This window comes from Medicago sativa, chromosome 7, assembly GCF_051527215.1.
Source record: "Medicago sativa cultivar Bolivia chromosome 7, Bolivia_mono, whole genome shotgun sequence".
NCBI lineage: Eukaryota > Viridiplantae > Streptophyta > Magnoliopsida > Fabales > Fabaceae > Medicago > Medicago sativa.
The window spans coordinates 70,129,215-70,140,000 of record NC_140755.1 but is presented as its reverse complement, the minus strand read 5'-3'; the positions used below and the strand labels follow the sequence as shown (position 1 = coordinate 70,140,000).

At 31.6% G+C, this 10,786-nt stretch overlaps 3 pseudogenes; all 3 read left to right on the top strand.

The window, feature by feature from the left end:
- Positions 1 to 99: 99 nt before the first annotated feature.
- Positions 100 to 1,370, top strand: LOC146908125 (uncharacterized; annotated as a pseudogene).
- Positions 1,371 to 6,957: 5,587 nt separating this feature from the next.
- Positions 6,958 to 8,137, top strand: LOC146908124 (uncharacterized; annotated as a pseudogene).
- A 1,047-nt stretch (positions 8,138 to 9,184) lies between these two features.
- LOC146908123 (cytochrome b561 and DOMON domain-containing protein At5g48750 pseudogene) lies at positions 9,185 to 9,864 on the top strand (annotated as a pseudogene).
- Positions 9,865 to 10,786: the final 922 nt, after the last annotated feature.

Sequence of the window (10,786 nt, the reverse complement as noted above, 5' to 3'; positions counted from 1 at the left end):
TAAAAATTGTGCTAGCTTCGTCGCTGAATTTGGATGTGATAATTTAGCTTCCTACAAAATGGGTTATAGTGATGTCTTGACACATCAATTAGCCTTTTTATGTCAAAAGAAACTTATACTTTTTTAATACCACTAATATTTGTAAGTTGCAATGATTATGCAGTGGCTCTCATTGAAAAATATGAGATGGAAGAAAAAAAACACACTGACAAATATACCAATTGATGTGTTGGAACTGATTATGAAGCGTTTGCCTCTTAAAGATTACCTTGGATTGAAAGCAATTTGTCGTTCTTGTCGGAAAACAGTTTCCAAAATCATTGAAAACAAGCATTGTTGCCCTTTACCTGAACTACCTAGCTTGAGTATAAAAAGTTTACATCGCCTTAGGTCACCACTGTTGAAGTCTAATACATGTATTGGCTCAGTTGAAGGCTGGTTGATTGTGAGTGACAATTCTAAAAAAGAATTTGCAAAGTTTTTCTTTTTGAATCCAGTGACTGATGTTAGAATCACGATACCATCAAAGTTGAAATTGCTCTCTTCCGCCCAATATGACGGAATATTACATGTGAGAAAAATGGTGGCCTCTTCCAAACCAAACTGTGATGGTTCAGATTGTTATTTAGTCGGTCTTTTGAGTGATTTTTGTCATATTGCAATTTATAAACTCTTTGAAATGTCATGGACTATTGTTGAGCCAGATACGGATTCAGTGACCTATTTTACGGACATAGAAATTATTGGTACTACATTGTATGTATCAGGCTCATCCTCAGATTCTATATTGGTTTATGATCTTAAAGATTCGACTAATGGACCTCCAAAGGCTGAAGTGTTGATTGAATTTCCAAGAAGGCCAGCAGGATCAAGTACAAATTGCAATTTCTAGCCAAAGATAAAACATTAAGAGAGTTATACTTCATTTATATGTTCTATAATGGTGAGGTTGAAACTCAACGTGTTGTCTCTAGCCGTTTGAATTTTGTCTCAGCATATGCTAAGCCACCTCAGGTTACCAGTTTTGAAGTGTTCAAGCTGGACACGAACAAGAGTCCTATTGAGTGGCAAAATGTGAAGCTGGAAGATAGAGTGGCTTTTCTTAGTAATTGGAACAGCATGGTAATGACAAGAGATGAACTTAATTACAATAAAGAGCTAATTAGAGGGAGTAGCATCTACTTCGCCATTACTTTTCCATGTCCTAAAATAAATCCACCGACAAGTTTAGAGTTGGGGATGTTTTGTTTGACATCAAAGCATGGTGATGTCCCTTATCCTTTATGGTTTGTACCAAGTTTATGGTAATTCTATTGTCTTTATACTTACATATGTTTGATTTTATGCTAATGGCGTCTTCAATTAGACTTCACGGCTTTAAAATTATCTGCGCCAATGAATGGCCAAAAGGTGCCCTTGCAGCAACCACACTATCCTCTGCCAACCCTTTTATTTCTTTTTTCTTTTCCATTCACTTTAAGGATCTATATTTCTTAGTACATGATTTACATTTCTTTCTTTCAAACATACAAGACAACTTATGGATTTACTAGTTTCATATTCTTCAGTTGTTTTCCTTACCAACTTTGAATGTTTAAACATTGTTCCATAAATGGTAATCTATGACTATGCATAGAGCCTAGAGGACTGGTATGACTATGACTTTGTAATGTACACAATGATCATATATAGTAATCCAACGTAAGGTAATATCCACTGTTTTATGAAAGAATTATTAAATATGTGTGTTAGCAATTTAAATTATGTATGACGTTGTCTAAAGAAAAGAGTAATGATGGAAGGAATTCAAACCTGAAACTTCCTATAACCTCTATAAGAAGTGGTAATTAGAAAAGCCAATGGAACTGATATAATTTAGGGTTGTAAGGGACTAGTTTTATCCTACGGTTCATTCTTCAAGGTTACAGTCGTAGTTAACCAATTGGAAAAATCATTAAAGAACAAGCATAATCTAATTTAAATCGATCACAATCAAAGCAACGTCAAATACTTTTCCGTGGAGACATCAGATAATGGTGATGTTTCTTCTCCTTTATGGTTTGTTCCAAGTTTATGTTAACTCTACTGTCTTGGCACTTACATATGTTTGATTGCATGCCAATGTGGTGGCACTATTTATGCCTCAACATGCAAGCTATCAGAGACATTGTTATCAAAAACCCGACTTAAGTCTCAAAATCCTGGTTTTTGCGACTTTGCGTAGCTTCAACGACTCAAATCCATAGCAAAGTCCCAAAAACAGGCAAAATCCTATCAAAATCGTGAAATCCATTCAAAATCGCAGGATTTTGATGGATTTTGTTCATTTTTTTATAAGGGTCAATTTTTGATCCGGTTCGTAAATTGACCCGATTTGAATCCATGACATGTTCTATAAATACCCAAAAGGCCAAAAATTTTCATTCCTTCACTTCCCCTATATTTATGTATATGTATTTTGTGGACTTTGAACTTTAGTCATTTATGACTATATGCAATTTATAACATATATTTAACATTATTTTTGTTTTTGGTAGAATCCTCGATTTTGATTGCGATTTTACGAGTCCCGACTTTGATATCCTACATGGATTCTACAAAAGTCCTTGAGTAAAATCCTTCGATTTTGATTGCGATTTTACGAGTCCCGATTTTGCTACTCCCTTTCGACTTGAAGTAAAGTCCCGATTTTGATAACCTTGATCAGAGATTCATGTAAAAAATCATTCACCTTTCATTTGACATACATTTTATTTGTTATTGAAGAATGGCTATAAGGTGCCTCTGCATTGCACCAACCACACTATCCCCTGCCAACAATTTAAATTTATTCATTTTCATTCTCTTTAAGGACCTATATTTCTTAGTACATGATTTTTATTTCTTTCTTTTTACGGCATCCGGTGTTGAAAGCATTGTTAATACGTTCTTTCTTATGAGTACAGGTGCAATTTTAAAAAAAAGTGGTGTGATGTTCAAAAACTGTGTTTATTTAAATATAGTTTTCTTTTTTGGTTTCCTTTTAGCTTCTTTTCTATTCAGAAAATAAAATAAAGTAAAGGGTCATCCTGTTTCAATTATAAGTTTGTAATTTCTTTTAATGTACAACAGGGTGAGTTTATAATCCGAGTTTATGCGCGAATTAGACTAATCAAATTTTGGAGATTATATTCTAGTATATGAAGATGATGCACGTGAAATACCAAAAACATGGAAGCTAATTGGCAGAATATAAAAATTACTTAGATGAAGATATTGAGGAAGAAAGAAATCATTCACATGGGACTGAAATAAATGACCTTTATACATTTTCAATATTTTTCCAGTACAAATATTTATAGATCTTCTCCATTAGATTCAAAATATCTAGCATACAACAAGAAGTTGCCAACAATGTAAAGATTCAAACATCTCAGTATAAAAATTGTACAATTTTCATTCATACTAAATTGAGAGATTGACCTCTTCACCCATTAAGTTAATTGTTGCATTCATAACATAGCACTCTATTATTTGACATACATCTAAAGTACTATCCTTATGGAAAATGTATATAAAAATCAAGAACTGTCTTCATGTGACTGAGACCATAATATCCAAGCGAACATGAATAACAAATAACAATACATATATGAGGCAGATTTATGTCCCTGCAAATATGGCGAGGTTGGGTTTTGGTCCCTGGTAAAAAAATATTTGAAATTAATCCCTGCAAAAATTTTTGTTTTTTAAAATAGTCTTTTGCCCCCACTTTACAGATGATTTGGTACATTTATGCCTACATGGCGTTCGTTGACTGTGTAGCTTTGCATAGGGTGCAGCCACGTGGCAATTGTTTTAATTTAATTATTTAAAAATAAAAATGAATTTAATTTTGAATTTATTTTTTTGAAATTTTCGAAAATTAATTTCCTTATTTCTTTAGAATTTTTTTTATTTCGAAAAAAATGAAAAATTCTTTTTTTTTCTTCCTAATTTTCAGAAAATCAATTTTATTTTTTAATTTTTTTTAATTCTGAAAATTTATTTTCAGATTTTTTAAAATATATTTTTAATTTTGAAAGCAAAATCTGAAGATAAATTTTCGAAAAAATGTTATCTAACTTTTTGTTTTTTTTAAATTTACAAAAATTAATTTCCAGGAAAAAATAAAGAAACCTTTTATGTTCGAAAAAAACTGAAAATACATATTTTTTTATTTTGAATTTTTTTAATTTATAAAAAAGTTTATAATTTAATCAAAAAAAAGTTTATAATATTTTTTTTTATTTTGAAAATTTAGTTCCATATTTTTTTATTTGAAAAAATAAACTGATTTTTTTATTTTTTTTAATTTTTTTCAAAAAAAATTATATCGAAAATTAATTTCCAGATTTTTTAATTGTTTTTACATTTTTAATTTTGAAATTAGTATTTTGTGTTTAATATATATTTTCGAAAATCAATTAAAATTAAATTTTTTATTTAATTTTGAAAATCTATTTTTTTGTTTTTAAATAATTAAATTGAAAAAATTTCCACGTGGCTGCCAACTGTGCAAAGTTACACAGTCAGCGAATGCCACGTAGGCAGAAATATGACAAATCAACAAATAAGTGGGGCCAAGGACTATTTTCAAAAACAAAAAATTTGCAGGGATGGATTTTAATTTTTTTTTACTAGAGACCAAAACCCAAACTCGCCATATTTGCAAGGATCAAAAACATATTTTAGCCGATGAACTTAATTATAAAAAAGAGTTTTTTTTTTGTGCTTGTCGGGGTTTGAACCCCAGACTTGCATATTACAATGCGTTGTCCCTACCAACTGAGATATGCTCATCGGAGAGAATACCATCTATTTTTCAGTTAATTTCAGCAAAGAGTTAATTAGAGGGAATGCCATTCTTAATAAGACAAAACAGACCCAATTTCCTGCACATAAACCACCAACAAGAAACTCTTTTAACTTCATCTACGACCTCCAATATTTTCATGTTTTTTCCAGATTTTTCTTTTCATTCCTCACCTTCGTCAAACAACCATATGCCAAAATCAATAATGATCCCGAAAGAACAGATGCTCACATGCACCCCTTCCACCAGTGGCAGAGTCAGACAAAAAAATTTGGGGTGATTGCCAGCAAAATAAACTAAAATATATAAATTATGTTGCATACAACACATTTAAGTTGTAATAAACAAAAAATGGATCATTCAAAATTTAAACTATATAATATATAAAGTCGACCATTAAATAATTAGAGTGACACTTTATCCTCTTCTAGTGACTTGAAATCATCAATAATTGACTCAGAAATAATTTAACTAATTTCCCTTTCAATATAAACTGACATGTTATCTGCTAGAAACCCAGGTACCATCTTGTTTCTCAATTTAACAATATGTAACGAACAAAAATGATTGAAATTGGCAAAAGAATCAAAGTTAAGTGTACTAAACAAGAAAAGTGGGTTTATTAAGGTATCATTTACAATTCTGCCATATTAATTCAGCCAAATTCCAGAGTATAATTTTTTATATTTATTTTAAGATGGGGTGGCTGTGGCTCCCCCTTGCCACCCCCTGGTTCCGCCACTGCCTTCCACTTCCCATCAAAACTAAAATGCCTTAGCACATAATCCAAGAAACTCTAACTTACCGAATCTTAAGCCTTTTCGAAGTTTACTTTGAATTTTAGACACTCCTTTTTCGTTCTCTTTGCGAGATCCACAACCTCACTTACCACCACCACTCCGTCCACCAGGTATATTCCCATAATGAAAAACGATTTATTTTGAGACAATTAAATTGATTACTTCCACAAGCCTTTTTGCAAGAACACCAACAACTTATAAGGAATCCCCAAAAAAGAGATAGGACGAAATTCTGCCACAAAATGTGGACTAAGGACCATTGGGATCAAAGCAACAAAATAAGGAAAAAAAAAAAAAACACCTTGGAAGCTTAAAGTTTGTGTGGAACTCTTCGAACTTAACCTTGATATCCGGTTTAAGCACTCCCCTACAAGCTTTAAAGAATGGAAAATCAATTCCATTAAGTGCCAGGCTCTTATTCTCCTCCAAAAAAATTGATATCTCTTAAATAAAATATTTGTTGTTACAGTCGATCAAAATTGATGGTTATTTCATAAATTCTTTTTTACTTTTTATTTTTTATATATTATGTTATAGGTACGAAGTTTACACAACCGGATTAACAATAACTAATATTCGTCGGAAAACCTATGATATGAGACACACAAAGAGAGTTCTAAGAGCATTGGATTTTAGGAGTTCTCTTTAAACTTTCTACATATATATATATATATATATATATATATATATATATATATATATATATATATATATATATATATATATATATATATGACTGTTAATTTACTTCCACCTAACAACACTAAGGAGTAAATTAGCAACCTACATCCACTTGCTCTTTTACCAAAAAAACCAATTTATACTGTTACAAGTCATTTGAAATTAAAGGATTGTTTTGTCATTTATGCTCTTTTACCAAAAAACCAATTTATACTATTATTACAAGTCATTTGAAATTAAAGGATTGTTTTGTCATTTAAACTTTTACTTTCAAAACCAAAATCAACAACCTTAAATTGCCATCATAAAATTCAAATATGGCCTCTTTCTATAAAGTGTGAAAGTTCAAGCTTCTTAATGTACTAGGGTTTCTCATGATCAACAATATCAAAGGGTTATTTGATTCCAAAATTTTGGTTTGATAGTGGAGCTACTCAAATTGGCCTAGCCTCGTAAGTATGTGCAATCTCTGATATTTATGTTATTTTCTGTCATAGTTGTTTATGGTTTAGATGTTTATTGAAATATATGAGCATGCATATTGACCACTCATTTAATGTGAGCGTTATGGTTATGTACACATTTATGGTTATACTATTTTGCAAATGGTTGTTAGGTTTTGACGTAGTTGAAAAATACTAGATGGAAGAAAACAATATATGGACATTTCTACCGGTTGATGCGTTAGAATGTATTATGAAGCGTTTGTCCCTTAAAGATTTCCTTGGACTAAGAGTAATACGTCCTTGTCGGAAAACAGTTTCGAATTTCATTGAAAAGAAGCGTTGCTGCCATTTATCTGAACTGCCATTAATTTTCCTAAAATCAGACAAATCAAGCTTCTTTTACAGCTTGAATACACAGAGTATGCATCACCTTAGAACAGCAAAATGTGTATTTGCTCAGTTGTTGGCTCAGTTGAAGGCTGGTTGATTGCGAGTGACTATTCTGAAAAAAGTTTTGCAATAATTTTCTTCTCAAATCCAGTAAATGATGTTAGAATCATAATACCATCAAAGTTACATTTGTGCTCTTCCGCCCAAGGTGATAACATGTTATATGTGAGAAAAATGGTGGTCTCTTCCAAACCAAATTGCGATGGTTCTGATTGTTATTTAGTTGGCCTTTTGTGTGATGTTTGTAACATTGCAATCAATAAACTTTTTGATAAGCCTTGGATTTAGGGACTTATTTTATTGATGTGGAAATTATTGGTATGAAATTGTACGTAAGTGACCTGTTCTCATATTCTATATTGTTTTATTATCTCAAAGACTCCATTAATGGACCTCCAAAAGCTGAAGTGTTAGCTAAGCTTCCAAAAACAAGGCCATTAGAATCAAGTATGAATAGCAACTATTGCTCATGTTATCTAGCCAAAGATGGAACATTAAGAGTTATACGTCATTTATATGTTATTTAATGGGGAGCATGAAACTTGACATGTTGTCTCTGACTGTTTTACAATAAATGCAAATCATTTGTTAAGCCACATCAGATTACCATCTTTGAAGTGTTCAAGCTGGACATTGACAAGGATCATATTGGACGGTAGAATGTGAAGCTGGAAGATAGAGTGTCTTTTGTTAGTAGCTACAAGAGCATGGTTATATCAAGGGATGAACTTAATTGCAATAAAGAGTTAATTGGAGGGAATAGCATTTATTTTGCTGCTACTTTTCCATTTTCTATAAATCCATGGTCAGGTTTAGAGTTGGGGATGTTTTATTTTACTGATAGCAGCATCAGATGCTTTCCTGTGGAGACATCAAAGCATGGCGATGTTTCTTCTCCTTTATGGTTTGTACCAAGTTTATGGTAATTCCATTGTCTTTACACTTACATATGTTTTGATCCATTGCATGCCAATGGTATCTTGAATGAATTGGTTGCTACTGATTTTTATGTCAAGGCCAAGATGCATTCATGTTGACGGTTGTGGATCAATTAGACTTCTTGATGGCTTTAAAATATCTACGCCTCAAAATGCAAGAATTTAGATATTCATGTCAAACACCATCCTCTTTACATTTGACATAAGTATATATATTTTTTTGTTATTGAAGAACGGGTAGAAGCCTTTTATTTCTTTCTTCTTTTCAATTTTGTTTAAGCAACTATATTTTATTTCTTTGTTCAAAGCATGCCGCGTTGATCCCATACAAAGTGACTTAGTCAAGGTTTGGATGTGTCTATATTGAAATCACCGCTAGTAGTTCTTTCTTTATGAATTTACAAATAGAGGGATAATGCACTAATGTGAGTTTTAATGGAAATTATTTGTGTTTGTTTACTCTATTTCCCCCACTATAGTGTGGTATTCCTCTTGGGTCCTACTTCTATCATTGGATCATAAAGCAACTGGGTCATACTCGTAATTTCTATTACTGATTATTCTTGTTTCTCAACATACACCTCATGACACTCCAATGCAACTAAATTCTCAAGTCTATGAAATAACTATATGTAGTTGTCATTAATAAAGACAACAACAACAACAAAAACAAAAAGACTAATAAAGTTATTCAAGAGAAAATTGTGGGATGCTACAGCTCATGTTTACATCGATAACAACAATAATAATGACAAAACAATTTGTTTTCAACTCAATATTTAGCATTACTTCTTAAAAGATAAACATGTCACAACAACCTATATATATATATTCCTATGAATATGGAAAATGTATGGATATTCCATGTGTTTAGATCAATAATAAAAACAATAATGACAGTACAATTTGTTTTTAACTCAATTTTAGCCTTACGTTTGAAAAGATAAATAAGTCACAACAACCTACATAAAACTATAAATATGGTAAATGTAATCAAACATAATATTCAAAAAGAATTCGATAACTTCTTAAACCATGGATTCCTTTCAAAATATTTTATCTTTTCTCACAATTTTCACATCATTTATTAACCCTACAACCCCACAACCATGCAACTCATACATTTTCCCAAACAACCTTAAATATGAGTCATGCAGAGACTTACATGTTTTGGAATCCTCATTGCATTGGAACTATAATCCAACAACTAGTATTTTAGATATTGCATTTAAGAAAAATAATGTAAATTATTCTAGTTGGATTGCTTGGGGCATAAACCCTACCTCAAAGGGTATGGTAGGAACGCAAGCCCTAATCGGTTATCCGGATTCATTTAATGGAAGTTTAAGAGCATATACTGCTTCAATAGAAGCATATGCTATATTACGTGAGGGTAATATTAGTTATCCGGTTTACAGTATTTCAGGGATGAATGTAAATAGTAGCATGATGATCTTTGCAATATTGAAACTTCCGCAAAACGTGAGTTTGGTTAATCATGTTTGGCAAGAAGGATTGGTTACTGATGGTGGAAGATTGGAACATGCTACGAGTGGACCTAATACTCAAAGTTTTGGAACTTTGGATTTTAAATCAGGGAATATTGTTGCTCAAAATGTTGGTGAAAAATTGAGGTCAAGAATCACGCTATATACATTATTTTTATTTTATTTTTTTTACTTTATAATTTAGGTGATTATCTTTTTCTGTATTTGATGATTTAACCTTTGAAAAATGAAGGACTAGTGGAACATCTAACAATGTATGGTTAATTCATCTTAATGAAATACTCATATTGATGAAGGACACTATCTCTTTAAAATCTAACATGAGTTTGATGTATCAAAATCGAATCAAGTTAATGAATTTTATGCACAATGAAATCTTTATTTTTTGGTCCTTTTCTTTTTAGCATTTTCAGCCATTTTAAGTGTTGATTAACGAATGTAGATTGTAATATAAATTGTTAGGAGAATATGATTTAAATATCTGCAATTAAGTTTAAGGAGCAACAATTCTTGTTTTTCAAAGGACAAAATATCATTTACAAATTAAATACCCCATGAAAAAACACGGGAGAAAGAGAATGGTAGTTCAACAAAAGGATACCGCCTGAAATATTTGATTGATCATCCAAGTTTTGAACAATATTTGTTACAGAACCATTCATCGTAATTAGCATCCTGAAACCAAAGAAAATAATAAATATATTCTCCAATTTATATGGGAAATGTCAAAATCGAGAACTGCCTTTGTTGTTTTTGGATTTCCAAACTGTTAAATTTGAATCTCCAAATTCTATCATCTACCGAAGTTGTTACTAGGTTGAGTCACGACCAGGTCGCTCTCTTTAAGACGTTTCGTGGCACTACCCAAAGTTGTGCAAGGTAGACTATCAACCACGCTGCCTCCAGGATAAAACAAGCCCAGCTACAACTGTTCGATTAACTACTGCACTGTAGATAAATCGTTCGAGAATTACACCCTCAAAATATGGCTCAATCGTTTGATCGAAGCCACTCGATACGGTACGTAACCGCTCTATTCGAAACCTTTCAAATTAATATGGTATTATTACCATTCTATTATGGTGCTGAGACCACTCAAATATGGTGTTACCACCATTCTAACTTCTCC